This window comes from Pygocentrus nattereri, chromosome 21 (assembly GCF_015220715.1).
Source record: "Pygocentrus nattereri isolate fPygNat1 chromosome 21, fPygNat1.pri, whole genome shotgun sequence".
Classification (NCBI taxonomy): Eukaryota; Metazoa; Chordata; class Actinopteri; order Characiformes; family Serrasalmidae; genus Pygocentrus; species Pygocentrus nattereri.
Genome location: NC_051231.1, coordinates 7,175,686 through 7,194,495, shown reverse-complemented (window position 1 = coordinate 7,194,495; position 18,810 = coordinate 7,175,686). Strand labels below are relative to the sequence as shown.

At 42.0% G+C, this 18,810-nt stretch overlaps 1 protein-coding gene across 3 annotated transcripts in view; it reads right to left on the bottom strand.

Moving 5' to 3' along the window:
- The window catches only part of arhgef3 (Rho guanine nucleotide exchange factor (GEF) 3), a 129,099-nt gene that overhangs the window by 106,940 nt on the left and 3,349 nt on the right, over positions 1-18,810 (bottom strand). Inside the window, exon 1 of one of the 3 annotated variants that reach the window (XM_037532465.1) lies at positions 13,749-13,768. The exons of the other annotated variants lie outside the window; for them this stretch is intronic. The gene's annotated coding sequence lies outside the window, so the exon portion shown is untranslated. Of the gene's footprint in view, positions 1-13,748; positions 13,769-18,810 lie in introns of those variants that run through there. 3 annotated transcript variants of the gene reach the window in all.

Below are 18,810 nucleotides of genomic sequence, written 5' to 3'. Positions count from 1 at the left end.
AAACTGCCAAAACTAGCTCATGTTTAATTCATTGCTTCTCTAATGTCAGGAAAAAAGCAAATTTACATTAATCTGTCTAATCGGTCTACAGCAGTTTAGCTCACTCATTCATGAAGAAGTTATATGAAGTGTTTCCACTGTTTTGTTGAAGGAGGCACGATACAGGACAGCCAATCAGACAACAGAGATCATTTAATGGGGTAGTCATGAGCTGGAGATTAGGGAACCGGCCCTGTGCCCGGAAGGCTGCCGGTTCAAACCCCAGCGCTGACAGTACGTAACCGAGGTGTCCTTGAGCAAGGCACCTAACCCCCAACTGTTCCCTGGGTGCTGCGGATAGGGTCTCCCACCTCTCCGGGCAAGTGTGCTCACTGCCCCCTAGTGTATGTGTGCTCACTAGTGTGTATGTGGTGAAATTTCCCCATTGTGAGACTAATAAGGGTCTCTTAATCTTAATGTCTTAAAGCCCGTGTGTCAAACACAAAGATCAAAGATCAGGCCTGATCAGGCCCCCTAATCCTATCTGGCCCATTTCACAACACACTGCATTACAATCCCCAGCATGCACTACAACATAATGTGCGTAATGTAATGTAATGTGATGTAGCTTATTATAATGTGCATAGTTTTGTGCACTGTAGCATATTCATTCATTAATTTACTTATTTATTTCCGAATTAATATTCATTATGTAATATTTCAAGGTTCCCTACAACTGCTTTTATTTTAAGATTGGTGTTTTGGCATATATTGAATAAATAATGACCAACTCAAATGTTACGTAACAACCAAATAAACACACAGATGATCTCTGACCCACAGATTTGTAGAGGTTAATATGGCCCTTTTAGTGGCTGAGTTTGACAGCCCTGTCTTAAAGCCACAGTAACAAAAAGAGCATGCTTGATTCTAAGAGATGTTGGGAAATTGTCATGCACAAATCATGACTTCTCCTAGCACCAAAAAAACACACATTATAAGTGGACAATGGGAAAAGATAAACAGCAAGAAAAATGTGCGACATGGGCCCTTTAACCAAAACATTGAAAGCCATTCCTGATTTGTCCTTTCCCGCAAAGCAGCATCAAGACAAAAGGGGGCTACTTTGATTTATTTAAGAACTACTCTGGGGTCACTGTATAATTTTGATGTCTTCCCAATTCTAAAAAATTTGCCCAAAAAACTCTTCTAGATGTGTCCAATTTTTTCATCTACTCAGTGAAGAGCGGCATTGCTGGATCACCTGACAATAGTAAGAGGCCTTACAACAGGCTAACTCGATTTATAACCAAACGTCAACATGAATTTTCACTTTAGTGACGCTTTGATCTATACTTAGACTCCGCTGAACAGAAAAACATGTTTAAATGTCAGCAAAGCAAAATGGCCATGGGTGGCCTACACTTTCTGAGGGTTTTGTTTTTTTTTCCTACTCTGCCATTCGAGTTCATCACAAGACCCTTTCTGCCTCAACATTTCTCAGTTTAAAGGTCAGGAAAATGTTTTTTTTTGCTTTCAAGTTTCCATTTAGGGAGAATTTCTGAAACAGAGCTTTGAGGTAAATGGTCAGACGGCTATAACAGATTAGACGATTAGAGGCTCTTTTGGTGGAAAGAACAAGAAGGCCATGTAAAGCTGTTTCCTGACCCATGTCCTCTTACCTGCGGAGGAAACACACACACTCACACACACCTGTTTCCCCTGTACGCCTCTTCCCAAGCCAAACACACATTGCCATGACAACAATAATAGAAACAAAGCTCCACCTCCTTCTGTCTCTTTCAAAGCGGGGACTGATGAACGGCACTGAAGTGTTGAAGGAAAACAGTGACATGACAAAGACGCCTGTAAACACCTCATCAATCTCATCATTACACACATAACACATCTGCGCTGATGCAGGAAACTACACACCAGCATGTTTCCTCTCTGTAACATTTAATAAGCCATTTCCTCATGTTTCATTTTAACAGGCAAAAGATTTGGTCAAATTTTTCACTTCACTTCGATGTAAAAACCCCAAATCAATCTTCATTATCAGTCTTCCACAATATTACTATATGGAACTGATGTTTTATGTATTTATTCACACAGTCTGATAACAGTCTTGCCCCATTAACTGTAACCTGCTTGAGTCATGCTCCTTCTACAGTCTTTAGTGATCTATGTCTCCCTCTTCTGGCACACTGTAAGAATAGTTTCACACAAAAATGGTCATTCTTTCCCTAGTAAACACAGGATGTCACACAGTTCACTAAACCACAAGTGAATCACAGCAGGCTTTTTCCACCAGCACTGCCAAACAATGCAGCATCGCTCCGCTCACAATGTACAGACACGAATGGATTTTAAATGGGCAGCACGTATTGATACCACAATTTTTAGGGCAATAGCTTGGCAAAAAAAATCTCTTTATTTTAGACATAGCCAATCAGTCAAGACCAGTGTTGCTCAAAAAAGTAATCCATTATATGTGTTGAGGTTAAGAAGCCTACATACATACATATGATTGACTTTGTAGTCGTGTCATCGGACTTGCGGCCATGTGTTTTGGACACTCGGGTAAAGAGAGGAGCTGAGCTGTCAACTGATCACCACCTGGTGGTGAGTTGGATCAGGTGGTGGGGGAAGATGCCGGTCAGACCAGGTAAGCCCAAACGTATAGTGAGGGTTTGCTGGGAACGTCTGGCAGAAGAACCTGTCAGATTGATCTTCAACTCACACCTCCGTCAGAACTTTGACCAGATATCGGGGGATGTGGGGGACATTGACTCAGAATGGGCCATGTTCCGCTCCTCCATTGTTGAAGCGGCTGACTGTAGCTGTGGCCGTAAGGTAGTTGGTGCCTGTCGGGGTGGTAATCCTCGAACCCGGTGGTGGACACCCCAGGTGAGAGATGCCATCAAGCTGAAGAAGGAGTCCTACCGGGCATGGTTGGCCTGTGGGACACAAGAGGCAGCTGGCAGGTATCGACAGGCCAAGCGATCTGAGGCTTCAGTCGTCGCCAAGGCAAAAACCTGTGTGTGGGAGGAGTTTGGTGAGGCCTTGGAAAGTGACTAAGTCGGCTCCGAAAAGATTCTGGCAAACCGACAGGCGACTCAGGAGGGGAAAGCAGTGTGCCACTAGCACTGTATATAGTGGAGATGGTGTGCAGCTGACTTCGACTGAAGACGTCATTGGGCGGTGGAAGGAATACTTCGGGGACCTTCTCAATCCCACCGACACGTTCTCCAGTGAGGAGGCAGAGTCTGGGGACATGGGAATAGGCTTGTCCATTACTGAGGTCGAAGTCGCTAAGGTAGTTAAGAAGCTCCTTGGTGGCAAGGCTCCAGGGGTGGATGAGATCCGCCCTGAGTTCCTCAAGGCTCTGGATGTTGTGGGGCTGTCTTTGCTGACACGCCTTTTTGAACATTGCGTGAACATCGGGGCGGTGCCACTGGATTGGCAGACGGGGTGGTGGTGCCTCTTTTTAAAAAAGGGGAACGGAAGGTGTGTTCCAACTACAGGGGAATCACACTCCTCAGCCTCCCTGGTAAGGTCTATGCAGGGGTACTGGAGAAGAGAGGCTTATAGTCGAACCTCGGATCCAGGAGGAGCAGGCCGGGTTCCGCCCTGGTCGTGGAACACTGGACCAACTCTTCACCCTCTAGAGGATTCTGGAGGGTTCATGGGAGTTTGCCCATTCAGTCCACATGTGCTTTGTGGATCTGGAGAAGGCATTCGACTGTGTTCCCCGGGGTATTCTGTGGTAGGTGCTTTGGGAGTACAGGGTACATGGCTCTTTGCTACGAGCCATTCAGGCCCTGTACAAACAAAGCTGGAGTTTGGTTCGCATAGCTGGCAGTAAGTCAGACTCTTTCCCAGTGAGAGTTGGACTCCGTCAGGGCTGCCCTTTGTCACCGATTCTATTCATAATTTTTATGGATAGAATTTCTAGGCGCAGTCAGGGGATGGAGGGTGTCCGGTTTGGTGACCTCAGGGTCACATCGCTGCTGTTTGCAGATGATGTGGTCCTATTGGGGACATCAGGCCACGAACTTCAGCTTTCGCTGGATCGGTTTGCAGCCGAGTGTGAAGCGGCCGGGATGAAAAATCAGTACCTCTAAATCCGAGACCATGGTTCTCAGGTGGGAAAGGGCTGAGAGCCCTCTCTGGGTCGGGATAGGCTCTTGCCTCAAGTGGAGGAGTTCAAGTATCTCGGGGTCTTGTTCACGAGTGATGGTACAAGGGAGCAGGAGATTGACAGGCAGATTGGTGCTGGGTCAGCAGTGATGCGGGCTCTTTACCGGTCTGTTGTGGTAAAGAAAGAGCTGAGCCATAAGACAAGGCTCTCGATTTACCGGTCGATCTACGTTCCCACCCTCACCTATGGTCATGAGCTTTGGGTAATGACCGAAAGAATAAGATCGCGAATACAAGTGGCCGAAATGAGTTTCCTCCGCAGGGTGTCTGGACTCTCCCTTAGAGATAGGGTGAGAACTTCGGTCATCCGGGAGGGACTCGGAGTAGAGCCACTGCTTCTTCACGTCAGGAGGAGCCAGCTGAGGTGGTTCGGGCATCTGGTTAGGATGCCTCCTGGACGCCTCCCTCAGGAGGCATCACAGGCAAGTCCACCTGGGAGGAGACCCCGGGGAAGACCCAGTACTCGCTGGCGTGACTATATCGCCCAGCTGGCCTGGGAGCGCCTCGGAATCCCCCTTGGAGAGCTAGTGGAAGTGGCTGGGGAAAGGTATGGGCCTCATTGCTTCGGATGCTGCCCCCGCAACCCGAACCCCGGAGAAGCGGAAGATAACGGATGGATGGATGGATGGATGGATGGATGGATGGATGGATGGATATATATATATATATATATATATATATATATATATATATATATATATATATATATATATATATATATATATATATATATATATATATACATATATACACACACTGCTCAAAAAAAATAAAGGGAACACTTAAACAACACAATATAACTCCAAGTAAATAAAACTTCTGTGAAATCAAACTGTCCACTTAGGAAGCAACACTGATTGACAATCAATTTCACATGCTGTTGTGCATGGAATAGACAACAGGTGGAAATTATTGGCAATTAGCAAGACACACTCAATAAAGGAGTGGTTCTGCAGGTGGGGACCACAGACCACTTCTCAGTACCTTTCTGCTTTCTGGCTGATGTTTTGGTCACTTTTGAATGTTGGTGGTGCTTTCACACTCGTGGTAGCATGAGACAGACTCTACAACCCACACAAGTGGCTCAAGTAGTGCAGCTGATCCAGGATGGCACATCAATGCGAGCTGTGGCAAGAAGGTTTATTCTCATTGAATACTTTTTTTTCTGTACAAAGTTGAATGTGTGGTCAACAAAATCACACAAAAATCATCAATGGAAATCAAATTTATTAACCAATGGAGGCCTGGATTTGGAGTCACACACACAATTAAAGTGGAAAAACACACTACAGGCTGATCCAGCTTTGATGTAATGTCCTTAAAACAAGTCAAAATGAGGCTCAGTATTGTGTGTGGTCTCCACGTGCCTGTATGACCACCCTACAATGCCTGGGCATGCTCCTGATGAGGTGGCGGATGGTCTCCTGAGGGATCTCCTCCCAGACCTGGACTAAAGCATCCGCCAACTCCTGGACAGTCTGTGGTGCAACGTGGCGTTGGTGGATGGAGCGAGACATGATGTCCCAGATGTGCTCAATCGGATTCAGGTCTGGGGAACGGGCGGGCCGGTCCATAGCTTCAATGCCTTCAACTGCACCAGCATATGGTCTCACAAGGGGTCTGAGGATCTCATCTCGATACCTAATGGTAGTCAGGCTACCTCTGGCAAGCACATGGAGGGCTGTGTGGCCCTCCAAAGAAATGCCACCCCACACCATTACTGACCCACTGCCAAACCGGTCATGCTGAAGGATGTTGCAGGCAGCAGATCGCTCTCCACGGCGTCTCCAGACTCTGTCACGTCTGTCACATGTGCTCAGTGTGAACCTGCTTTCATCTGTGAAGAGCACAGGGCGCCAGTGGCGACTTTGCCAATCCTGGTGTTCTCTGGCAAATGCCAAGCATCCTGCATGGTGTTGGGCTGTGAGCACAACCCCCATCTGTGGACGTCGGGCCCTCATACCATCCTCATGGAGTGGGTTTCTAACCACCTTTGTGCAGACTCATGCACATTTGTGGCCTGCTGGAGGTCATTTTGCAGGGCTCTGTGTGTGTTTTAAAATAAAGATATCTGTTATTTGTGACTGTTGCAATTATTTTTTGTGATTTAAATGCAGTGTCACCCTCAAGTCACAAATATAACAACCCCGCTGGTACTCAAAAGGAGCAAGTTACTAATTACATTTCTAAAAATGTGATGATTACATTACTTATCACTTTGCTAAAAAGTACTTTCATTATTCATTACTTCCAAGTAATTCTAAATTATCTCTCTACATTGGCAGATAAATATAATATAAGCATTATTCTTTTATTTAAACAAGTATCTAAAAAGTTATAGCTCCAGACTCACCAAACTCACTCCTGTTTAAAACTACAGCTGGTAAGCTAACATTACTAATAAACACAAGAACTGAATAGTCACCCAAATAACCTAAATTGTTTCTGTAAAAATACCTCATCAAAACTTCTTTCAACCTGCTCAAACTGCACTGATGGCTAGATTAGGGTCACACAGAGCTGCCAAAGTGGTTTGAGCACAGTGTGACTTGGACTGTGAACTATAATAATGAACAAAACCTCACTGGCAGCCAATTCCGCTCACTGGCTCTGTATTCACAAACTACTTAAAGAACAGGAGAGCTGACCTAGAGTCAGTATTTGAGACAGTGACCATCATAAATATGGAGGACTCTGATCCAGGATCAGTCCTGCTTTGTAAAGGTGCCAGCCCTGGTGTTGTCTGAAACAGCTGCCCATAGCAGGTGTGTTGATTTTTTTTATAACTCACAGTAAGTCATACTGTATTGCAAACTAGTTCAACGAGGACCTGCAGGTTAAAACAAGTTTTGGGGATGTATTTTTACAGAACCAATTTTTTGGGCTTCTGAGGCGACTGAAGAGTTCTACTGACATTAGCCTTGTAGCTCCAGTGCCAATTCAAAGAAGCACATGTCTTTGGACATGTCTTGCCTTATGGACTACATCTGGGGTATGTAGAAAAATGAGAAATTAGAGCTTTTATCAAACCATTCCTTTAAAACCCACAAACATCTACCAACAGGAACATACACAGGAAACCAATTACGCTGTTCAGTACTTTATTTATAAAGAAAGCCAGTAACAGCAGATATTATTTAAAGTGTAGTCACCATCTCTGCCTTTGAGCAAGACATAGTAAGTTATGCTGATTTCAAATTATGAACTTACATTATGAAAAATTATAAACACCTAGAAATCAGACACACTCAAAAGAGTGCAGTCAGCTAGCACACACCCAAAAATCTATATAGAGGAAATGTATGTTTTAAATGAATTGCAAGTGATTAACATTGCTCTATTTGAGAACTGTGATTAATATATGTAATGAAATTCTAATTAAAACAGTAACTGTAAATGTGATTGCAAGAATTTAAGCTGCAATGTGTTACAAGACTTCCTATGTTCTTACAGGAAAAAATACGCTTTAGTGTCATGCCTTATTTTCTACCATGTTAACCCCCCAGCACTGGCCAACACACATCTGATGTCCAAAGTTTGCTTCTTTGGCCAAAAAAATAATAACTGCGTACATTGTGTAGCTGAAAATATATTTAGCCGTCATCTTGAAGACTGATTTTTTGTGTATTTCTGTCCATTTTATGCCTAACAGGATGTCATACACTGTCTGAAACAACATAAACAAGCCTATTAGAGATTACTTAACACCTCGATGTGGTTTGGGTTGTGTGTGAGGTGATTTAAAAATGCAGTTTGCTAACCTGGTTGTTGCCTGTAAGCTTCCTTTCCACTGCAAAATGAAACAAACTTCAGATTTTTTTTCCTCTCCTGACTACATTTAGGGTAAGAGGGAAGCAATGATTGATTTTCACCAGACTTTCCTTGTAGCGGAGTTTCATGAGGTTCTGCACGTTGAGACCCTGATTTAACCCCATATGGAACTCTCCTGTCTGTCTCACAACCCCACAGTTTCATATTTCAGTCTGAGAAGCTAGCTTCCTTTATCTGTCGCAGTGGCTGACATGGATCCAGTGAGGAGTATCCAGTCTGTGAATGGGAAAACTGGGGGGCCTATGGGAGAAAAAAGCCTGTCTGATCTCATGGCCCAGAGATGACCCCAGCATCCAGACCTGCCTGGAGCATCACCTTTAGTTCTATAGTCTCTCTGTCTCCTGCAGTGGATCTGTTGCTGCTTAGATGGCTTGATACAACAGCAATAAAAGATGAAAGGCTGCTGGAGCAATACAAGAGCAATGGTAAATCTCTACCAGGGACGATGACAGGGAGACTAAAGGCTGTATAAGCGTGTGATGCTTTTTTTTTTTCTCCTGAAGCAGAAGTGACTTCCACTTTCTGGAAGTCAAGTGTCAATGAATAGGCTCTGTGTGTATGTCTGGAAGTGAAAAGCAGGGCATTTATATGCATTTAGAAGATTCACAGCACTTACTCTATACAGCAGCTTCTGGCATTTCAATTCAAACTGAAAGGTGAAAGTTTGTGAATGAACTTAAGGTTTACTTTAGGCAGTTGCAATGAAATCCAATGTGGCTATGTTATCCCAGGTGGTTGCTAAGTTGCTGCTAGGCCATTGCTATTGAATCCCAGGTGGTTACTAAGGTGTTGTAAGCTTGTTGCTACAGTATCCCAGGTGGTGCTGGCCATTGCTATGCTACACCAGGTGGATGCTAAGGTGTTGCTACGTTATTGCTATGCTGTCCTAGGTGGTTTCTAAGGTGTTGCTAGGCAGTTGTCGAAGTTGGTTGGTAGTATATACACAACACCATTTATTTAATTTAGGAAAAAAATTGTTTGAATGGTGGCTCTATGAAAACTGTAAGCGTAACAAGCCCCAAAGCTAAAGCTCTATGATCCTGCAAAGTTTTATGGTTCTAGCTTGAAAGCCGTGAACTACAAAAATGGTACAAAAAAGCATAGAATAATAGAACAAAGTTGTCAAGACAAGTTAATGAGTGAAGCTGCTTTAAACACCATTTGGGAAATAGTCAAGTTAGCCGAGACATGCTTGTTGAGGGAAGTTTGCCTCTTTTTGAACAGGAGCTCAAAAGCTAACGCAGCTAACAAGTAATGGATGCTTATACCCCAACCAGCTAGCATTGTACCAACTGAATACATGTAGTAATCATCACAGACTTGCCTGAAATCATGCAGAGTTGTAAAGTAATCTTAAATATACTTCATGTGACTTCTGACAAATGATATTCTGTCATCTATAAAAATGGATTAGTAGTAATGCTAGAAACAGTAGTAGCCAGTCAGAAAGGAATTAATAGGGACTTCCTTCAATTTTTAAAAATTTCTGCCTAATTAAACTGATGCAATGTAAACAAAGCCCATCAAAAGCGTTTGACGTGAAATGGTTAACTGTGGAGAAACGTATTGATTCAGATTTCTTTACAGTGGTGGTGATGGGAACCATCAGAACGTCTACAACACAAATACAGCCATTTTATTCACTATCTAAAATGACCAGTGAATCTATGTTCGTTGATCCATGTTTTCATAGTTTTTGTGTGTAATGTTATATGTTGATGACGGTACAATAGAGGCACAACCAAGTTTTCTTTGGGTACTATTTTGCCTTAGAATTCCCTGAAAGTTCCTTTTCACTATGAATGGAATTATGTTTCAGGCCAAAACCTTACGATCCGCAAGCAACATCTCAAGGCATTAGGCATCGTATTGAAAACCATTTCATGCAATGGCTTCTATCGAGATACTTTCTGTCCTGGGGGCCAAATATTCATTTCCCATATATTAGAGGCATTTAAAGACTTGGATGCCTGGCTCACAATCACAACCACCACCTTAGTGAATAATTCTGACTCGGTAAGTTTCTTTAGAATGAAGCATTTCACACCAAAACATTTAATTATGCAGAAAATTTGAAAAATCAGTAGATTTGTCCCTTAATTTTTGAGCTTTTGGGTAATAATTACATCATGTATCCACACAATCTTCTGTTTCTGCAGTATGAATGTACTCTGGACAGTGAATGAGGGCAAGTGCAGGCAAATTTGGGTGGCTATCTGAAGCTGTTCTGTAACTAGTTTCGGCTGTGTGAACGTGTACATATATAAGTCAGTGACTGTGTCCCCCTACACAGTCCCACAGGACCAGTCGCTCACTCTTTCCGACTACATCAATGTTCCGCTGAAGAGAAAAGGAAGCCAAACACACACAATCCCTCGCATGGTCTGGACACTATGCCATAGACTGACTAACACACTGGCGATGCAAGACTAGCCATTACATCATTCACCATGATGCCCCACCCCACAAGCTCAGCTCATATAAAAACATAACATACACTTATCCATACACAGTACGGCTCCACAATATGGACAAAATGCCACACTGCAATAATCCTACATATAGTACTGTGCAAAAGTCTTAGCAGTTTAAAACCATTTAGATCAGAAGTCAATGTGTTTCTGCCTCTAAGAACATCACAGAAAAGTAAAATATGTACAGTAAAAAAATTAAAAAAAAACACAGTAAAAAAAAAGGTTCTAAAAAGAGTTATGATGGTTAAAAGGCCACAAGTTTGATTTCTCCTCAATTCCATCCGGCCATCAAGATGTGTTCAATTCCATCAGCAGCACTCCTAAATTGTTTTTATTATGCACTGAATAGACAAACAAGATATTAGATGAACTACAATATACCAGGCTGCCACAAACAGAAGTTTAAATAAGTGAACAAACACCTTATCATTCTATTCACTCCATCAGTTTCTGAGCAAGTATACATTTACTGCCCACTTGAATGGCTTTTACTTCTTTACCAAATCATTTATATTTATCAGAACATGTGAGTCCATAAATTAGTTAAAACAATCAAAATCTAAATCTTGGTAAAACACAAGGTGAGGATTATATTGCATATCATCACTGTAGTGAGAAAACCTTATCCCACAAAAAAGCTACAGTACGTAGGTTTTGGGGATTTTGAGACCTCTCTGGTGGAAATATGTATTTGCACGCAACCTTTTGTAAGAGTGGTTGTGCTTTGGATTCCTTTCCCAGGTGGAACAATCTGATAATTGCTGGTGTGTTGAAAGAGTTTTCAAGGAGAACTTCAAGGAGGACATGAATTATCTACCATTGTCATCATATCTTCATCAGTATTATGTTGATTTTGCATTTGAGAATGAACCATCTAACTGGACCTTACTGTGGACCCTGTGCATGTGATGTGAATACACAAAGACCTATGATGCCTCTGACCATTAAATAATTATTTCAGCCTTTACAGGGCGAAATGCAGCGGTGCACCATACTTTAATTGTTTGCCTCCTGACCCTGTAATGCTTTTTCTTTAATCATAACAAAACGTCACATAGTGCAGCTTTAATGCATGTTAATGTGAGAAGACTTTGATTTTAAGTAATTCTGGACCTTTTCTAATGGACCATCCATAGTGAAATTCTCAATGAGAAAAGGCACCTAGCACTTGTTTACAGTTTTCCCAGACATTTCACTACAACATCAATGCTGTGAACAGCACAGCAGTAACACTGATAATGTATCCCAGTACAACATAAAAACTATGAGGCTGACCACTTGATTAACTGCCTCTACACTGTTGCTTCACCCTGCTGGTGTACAGTTAAAAACTACAGCCCATCTGTTTATGCACTGTGTATGTTAGCCATCCTCTTACCCTTCATCAGTGGCCAATATCTGACGATCTTGGCTGGATATTTTTGGGTGGTGGACCACTCTCAACGTAGCAGTGACAATGATGTGTAAAGACACCATGTGTGTATGATGTCACTGCTTGCTGAGAATGGACCTCCAAATAATCAGGGCTAGACGAGTAATAAAATTTGCTTAGAAATCTTGTGGCCAGAATAATAGAAACACTTCTTATATATAGATTGTATTTACAATTAACAAGCACACTTGGGTACCTAAAACAGTCAGCTGTCGTTTGAAAAAGGAAATATTGATTAAAAACTTAACAACAACATCGCTGTTGCAGTGTCCTTGTCCCCCCCACTGAGCGGCTCCACCCTGACTTTAACAGATCTATAAGCTGTGTTCAGCTCACGGTCTCCTACAATAAAGCCAACTTGTTTAACACCTCATTTTAAGATCTTCCTTCATACAGTGACATTAGAAAACTTCAGCTAACAGAACCAGACACCACCACGGTGACCACAATAGTTTAGCTATTGCGTCAGTCACAGTTAACAAATTTGGACAAAATCCGATTTGATGCACTTAGTTCTGCATCCAACCACACTGGTCTGTTAAAAATAGGAAAAAATGCAAAAAGGGGCCTCTCCAAGACAAGTGGCCACTTTCACAGGCTCTGCACTTTTAACATGAAACATTGTGGCCAGGAGCATCGGACAATAGGCAATGGGCCTCATTCACCAACCATTCTTAAGAAGAAATTCCTTCTTAAAACCCACTTACACAGTTTTAACAAAGATGCTGACATTCACCAGTGTTTTCTTATTTCGGATTTGTTCTTAGGTAAGAACAGTATCTACACACACTCAACAGCACAAAGGTGAGAACAGTTCTATGGTGTAAGAACACGTCAGGAATCTGGCGTCAACTTTTTCTCAGGACCTTTCTTAAGAACAACTTTAAGAAAAAACTTTGGTAGATATTAGAGAATGAGGCCCAGTGTCGACCCTTGTAAATAATATCTGAACAACAGTGGACCTGTGGTGAGAAATTAATGAAGAGGGTGGTGAGGGGCTGACAAATTGCTCAGTAATAGAAGGCCTACATTCTGAAACTGTGCACCTGTTTAACTTAGATGGAGCTCATAAAGTGGTCAGTGAGTAGAAATACAAGGTCTGTGTTTCTAATAAGGAAAGTATATATGTTACGTTGAACAGTAGATGCATGCAGAATAGACTTAAAACACCAGTATGAGTACTGTTGGCAAAATAATGCTCTGGTTGGCCTCTATCAATTACAAAGGCACAGATATCTCCACTCCAGCACCCACAGCTGCACATTCTTTTCATAATAAACTTTTATCAGTGTGGAGATTCACGCTCAGTTTCATCCGTGAGTGAGCAGACCACAGTCCCACCTAATTTTATTTACCACGCCTACATACTGTTCTGACACAAAGCATTGAAGCATTGCAAACTATAGGCAGCACAAACTATATTCTGCTAAAAATCTCATTTAGACACTTTAGCTCTTATTCAAATGGCAGCTGATCTCCACACAGGTTTCCTACTATTTTTAGCTCACCACCATACTGTCATCTATAAAACTTGACAAAAGTATGTCATACATTTTCAAAAACCCTGTAAGCAAGTTTGTTCAAGATTACGTAAGTGGCATGTATTATGCTACCTGTCTCTCAGTTTCAGTGCAAAACTAAAGAAGCAAACACACACACACACACACACACACACACACACACACACACACACACACACACACACACACACTCTAAGCCCTTTCTCCCTCAGGGTCGCGGGTAAAGAAGCAAACATCCAACACCAAACACTTCTTAGCCTATCGACTGCATTTGGGGTAAGGAAAAAGTGCCAAACTACCACTTCATACCTGTGAGTGAATCCGCTGACCTGAACATTACAGCCCTGAGTGAGGTACAAACATGATCTTTACAAGCCACTTGACAAGAGCAATCAAATATAATTTTAATGTGACTCATCAGAGCAAGGTCAAACACCATACTTTCTACAGGATCATAGTCCAACAATCGTGTCATGCATATTTCATAACCCAGCTATGTGCTCTGGTACAGCCAGTTTCCAACGAATCATTCCAGCCTGACAACGTCACTGGCCTATCAGTTCTAATCAGTTCTTCGACAGAGCAAGCACTTTAGAAAGAACACATGCAGCGTAAAGCAGAACCATGACAGATAAGACGGCGATGTAGGCGAAAACCCACCTGTCTTGTTTATGACAGGCATTTTCATCACAGCTGAGTGAGTGCAAGCTCCGCAGACTCTGTGCTGAAGAACAGGTGGTGAAGAGTGACCAGTACAGAGAGAAGACAGCCTTCAAGGCTGATCTGAGACAGCTGCACATCCAAAATTAGAGAAATGCCCACATCATGAATGGCCTCAGAGTCTAAAGTATGGGTGTAAAAACTGAACAACTGGACTGTTGTTTTTGCATGTTGTGACTGTTCAAAAACGAAAACATGACAATAAAAAAAAGTTTGTAATATTTTTATTGTCCTTTCTCCACTGTTTGAATAGTTCCTTGAATATTATTATATATTTTTAAATGAATCATACCAGAATAATCTAACTGAATCAGACCATGGAAAATATGAGCTTTCCTGAAACACTGAATCGTTTCCTACTGAATCAATCACTGAGATGTCAGATTTCAGTTCCAGATCTCTCTGTTATTGGCTAGAACGTGGACAGCTAGTAGAAGGCCTAACATGGAAAAAACATGTTAACACAATGCATTATTGATAAGGCACAACCAGAATTGCAGTTACTTTGACAGGCACTTGTAAACTGAGTGAACGATTCGCTGCTCACTGGCAATCCAATAGCAACAATACACAAGACCATGTTCAATGAGCTACAGCTAACAGCTGTAAGACAATCCACATTAGTAATCCAAGAGAACACTTCAGTGTTGGTGACCTAGGTTGGCTTCCCATGTTTCGCCTTCTAGCACGTGTCATTTGAGCAGCATAGCTCACAAATATCTTGCTTTAAAGAACACAAACCTGCTGTCTTAAGTTACTGTAGCATAGAAAATGCAGAAGGCTCAGAAGGCTACAATGAGATGTATTTGTGTGGGTGTGTTCATGAAGCAAAGTATTCATGAGTAAATTACTTTTGCCACAACAATGTAGGCTGCTATTTATTACAACTGCAACAAATATTGACAAAATATAATATACCGCAGAGCATTACATAATACGTAACAATATAATCGCAATATGAAGCTCAGTCCTTATCATTCAACCCTAATCATAGCGTACATATCTGTGAGAATATTGTGCAGCTGCAGATGTCTGAGCTTGAAAATGAGTCTGGATTGGAGCTCAGATTTTTTTTTCCTCCATGAACCTCAAAGCCAGGCTTCATCTGGTCTCCAGAAACGTATTCCACATCTCTAAATAAAGACCCAGTCTCAGTCCACATACATCACCCACCCCCCCACCCACCACCCCCCCTGTCCACAGCTCAGCAGTGTGTTTTTTCAGGGGCAGGGACCTTCCCTTCTCTCTACGCAGAACACTCGCATTTTCACATCCTTCTGAACTTTGCAATAAGGTTCTGCTTTCCTTTTAACCGAGAACTGGTTGGAACTGACATACAAGTGTTAAGAAGTTCAATGTTGGTGACCTACACCTACAGCGCTGGTATCTATGTCACTAACTTGGTGTGGCAAAACAGGGAGATTCTGCTTGGTCTTTTTGAACATGTCCTTGTTTCCTGTCAGCATTCAGTAACCGTTTCTCTTCCTGAAAATGGGAAATACTGGAATTTAAAAAAAAGTTTGCTGGAGCTTTCATTTTCATGGTGTCCCTTTTGTACGGCATAAAGGTCACCTGAGTGTGCTTTCCAATTCAGACAGACTACGTACAATACAAGTTAAGAATATTGCACAGTTTTATTTGAAAATCACTTGACGATAAATGGGAGATTCTGAGAATGTGAATAATCCAGTGAATGACCATTATTTCTACAAATGACCCCTACATTTAGTCCTGTATTATCACTACAGATTACAGTATAGGCTGACCTTTTTCACTTATAAGGGGAAGATCATGAAGGATTACTGTTCATATTGTGTACATTTTCACAAAGCTTAGTACAACCACAGACGCCCTGCTTCTTTCTGCTTGCTTCTCTTTAGATAAGAGAAAAGAGGAAACAACAGAAAGATAAACAGAAAGTAGATGAGCTGATCAGAAACCTAAGATCTGATGTTGATAGACTTCCAAGGCTCTACCTGCCAATACAGAACTTTCAGGCAAATCAGGTTTATCTATTACTAAATGAGCACCATCAAATTGTAGCTTGGGCATGATACTCACGTTATCTGCCCAATAGGGTGAACTGATCATGAACTCCACTGTCTTTACAGTCAGTTGACTGATGGCAGATTTCTCTGGCTAACATTATTGGACAAATTGTTTATGAAAGCAACTACCAACAAAGACATTATTTGCTCTTTAGCCCGAAGCTCTTTAAAGGCTAAATGAATGCACTCATAAGAACGATGTGGTGGGTAGGCCAACACATGTATGGATGCACCGTGAAACTATAAGATAAATCAGCAGAAAAAAATCTTATAAAATCTCATATCAGGATCAAGATCAATCAAAGGGAGTCAATATTTGCTTATAATGTGTTCATTAATCAGCCATGCACTCCTAGTATCTGTCGATACTGATAAGGTAGACATGGGATTGAGTGAACCCTGTGAGAGACATGCAGGAAACACAGCCATTGGCAGAAATGGCCCGCAGGGAGCTTGGGCTGCTGTGAACCCATGAAAGGGCCAGAAAAAACCTTGCTAATCCCACCAAGGAAGAGGGGAGCGGGGATCACGCCTCGCTCAGAGAGTGAGCAGCTCCCCAGTCGCACCCAGTCAAAAGCTTATTCTGAACACATTCACTGAGGATTAGCAGGGGGATTAGGACTCGGCACGCTCCAGCGCCCCTCTTCCCTCCGCTCGCCCCGAACGACCATGACAACCTGACCTGCCAATCCAGGCACACTGACCAAACCTTCACACGCCTAAGACAGCGGTCTTCATCCCCCATCCTGCATATTTTGTTGCTTTCCCTGCTGTAGCACACCTGATCCAACAAGAGAAGTAATTTTTTCATTTGTGTCCCAGTTTGGGCTTAACCCACCATTTATACACTGTATGTGTCAAACGTTTTGCAGTAAAAGGAAAAGACAAATTATGAACTGGTATTTTATGTCAGTTGCTACATTTACATTTTGGCACAAATTGCAAACATTAAAACCATTAAGCGACAAAATTACGACATAATTTCCTTTAAAACCCTGTTGCACAAGGTTTATCAGGGGAAAAAAAGTCTTATTTCATGCATGCCGTAACTTGTGTACCTTTATCTTCCCTGACTTCAGCACAACCTACTAATAAGGATACTGTTTCAGTATTTATTTTTTCATCAAAATGTTTGAACCATAACACCAGTTCTCTGCCATATAAAGCTGTTTGAGCACTTTCCATTTAGAAGCTTTCAGCCTTTTCAGGATTTCTTTCTGCCATATAACAGTACATTTGAGTAAATGCAGCTTTCCCCACCCACAAAAAGATTCCAGTGTTGATTTTTGCAACATTTCTGGTATCAACATGAATGACAGCTTCCATTTCCCGAACCTGCATCAATAAACTTTTTTTAAAACATCAAAAATCCAATGGGTGAAAATAGCTTTTGAGTCCAGCATGAATAGACTCAATGCAACTGCCAATTTTACATTTATGCATTTAAAACGGCTCCTTCCCTTCCGCCAAGTATCCCTTCCTTCTCTGTTGCCGCAAAGCATAAACAACAAACGCCACTCGTGCATCGTCCAGGTATTAATCAGAGCTCATTGTTGTTGCACTGAAGCTCTGTGGCTAATGTCGGTGAGAGGCAGTATCAGCCTTTAGCCACTGGGTTAGCACTGTGCAAACTGCATGCCTAAATCGTTCCATGCCTCAAACCACCTTGAGATGTTCCGCATTTCTTTTTATCCAATCAAAGCATTGGAAGCGCTGCAGCATGATAAATGAAACAAGATGCTTTATCACATCACGAGCTAAGATGTCTGTCCACTGAAATTCTTAAAAAAAAACAAATATATATATATATATATATATATATATATATATATATATATACATACATACATATATATACACACACACACATACACACACACGCACACGCACACTGGCAAGAAAAGTATATGAACCTTTTGGAATTTTATGGTTTTCTGCATTCATTTGTAATAAAATGTGATCTGATCATCCAAGTCAAGTTTATTGACAAATATAATGTGCCTACAATAACACAAAAAATATGATCTTGCAGGTCTTTATTGCACACACTCATTCAACATTCAAAGTGGTAGTAGAAAATAGTGAATCCTTGGAATTAATAGCTGGTGGACCACCACCAACAACCTCAACCAGGCGCTTCCTGTGGCTGTGGCTCAGACCTGCACATTGTTCAGGAGGAATTGTAGCCCATTCTTCCTGGCAGAACCGTTTTAGTACTGTCGTGTTCCTTGGACCCCTCATGCGCACGGCTCTCTTCCACTCAATCCATGGCATTTCTATAGGGCTGAGATCTGGGCTCTGGCTCCAAAAGGCGGATTTTGTTTTTCATAAGCCATTCTGTTGTGGACTTGCTCCAGTGTTTTGGGCCATTGTCCTGTTGCATCAGCCAACTTCTACAGAGTTTCAGCTGATGTACAGACACTCTCACATTATCCTGCAGAATTTTTTTATACACTTGGGAATTCATCTCCCCCCTTGTAAGCTAGCCAGGCCCTGATACAGTAAAACAGACCCAAATCACGATGTTCCCTCCACCATACTCTACATTTGGGATGATATTTTCATGGTGATGTGCAGTGTCTTTTTTACACCAGATGTAGCTC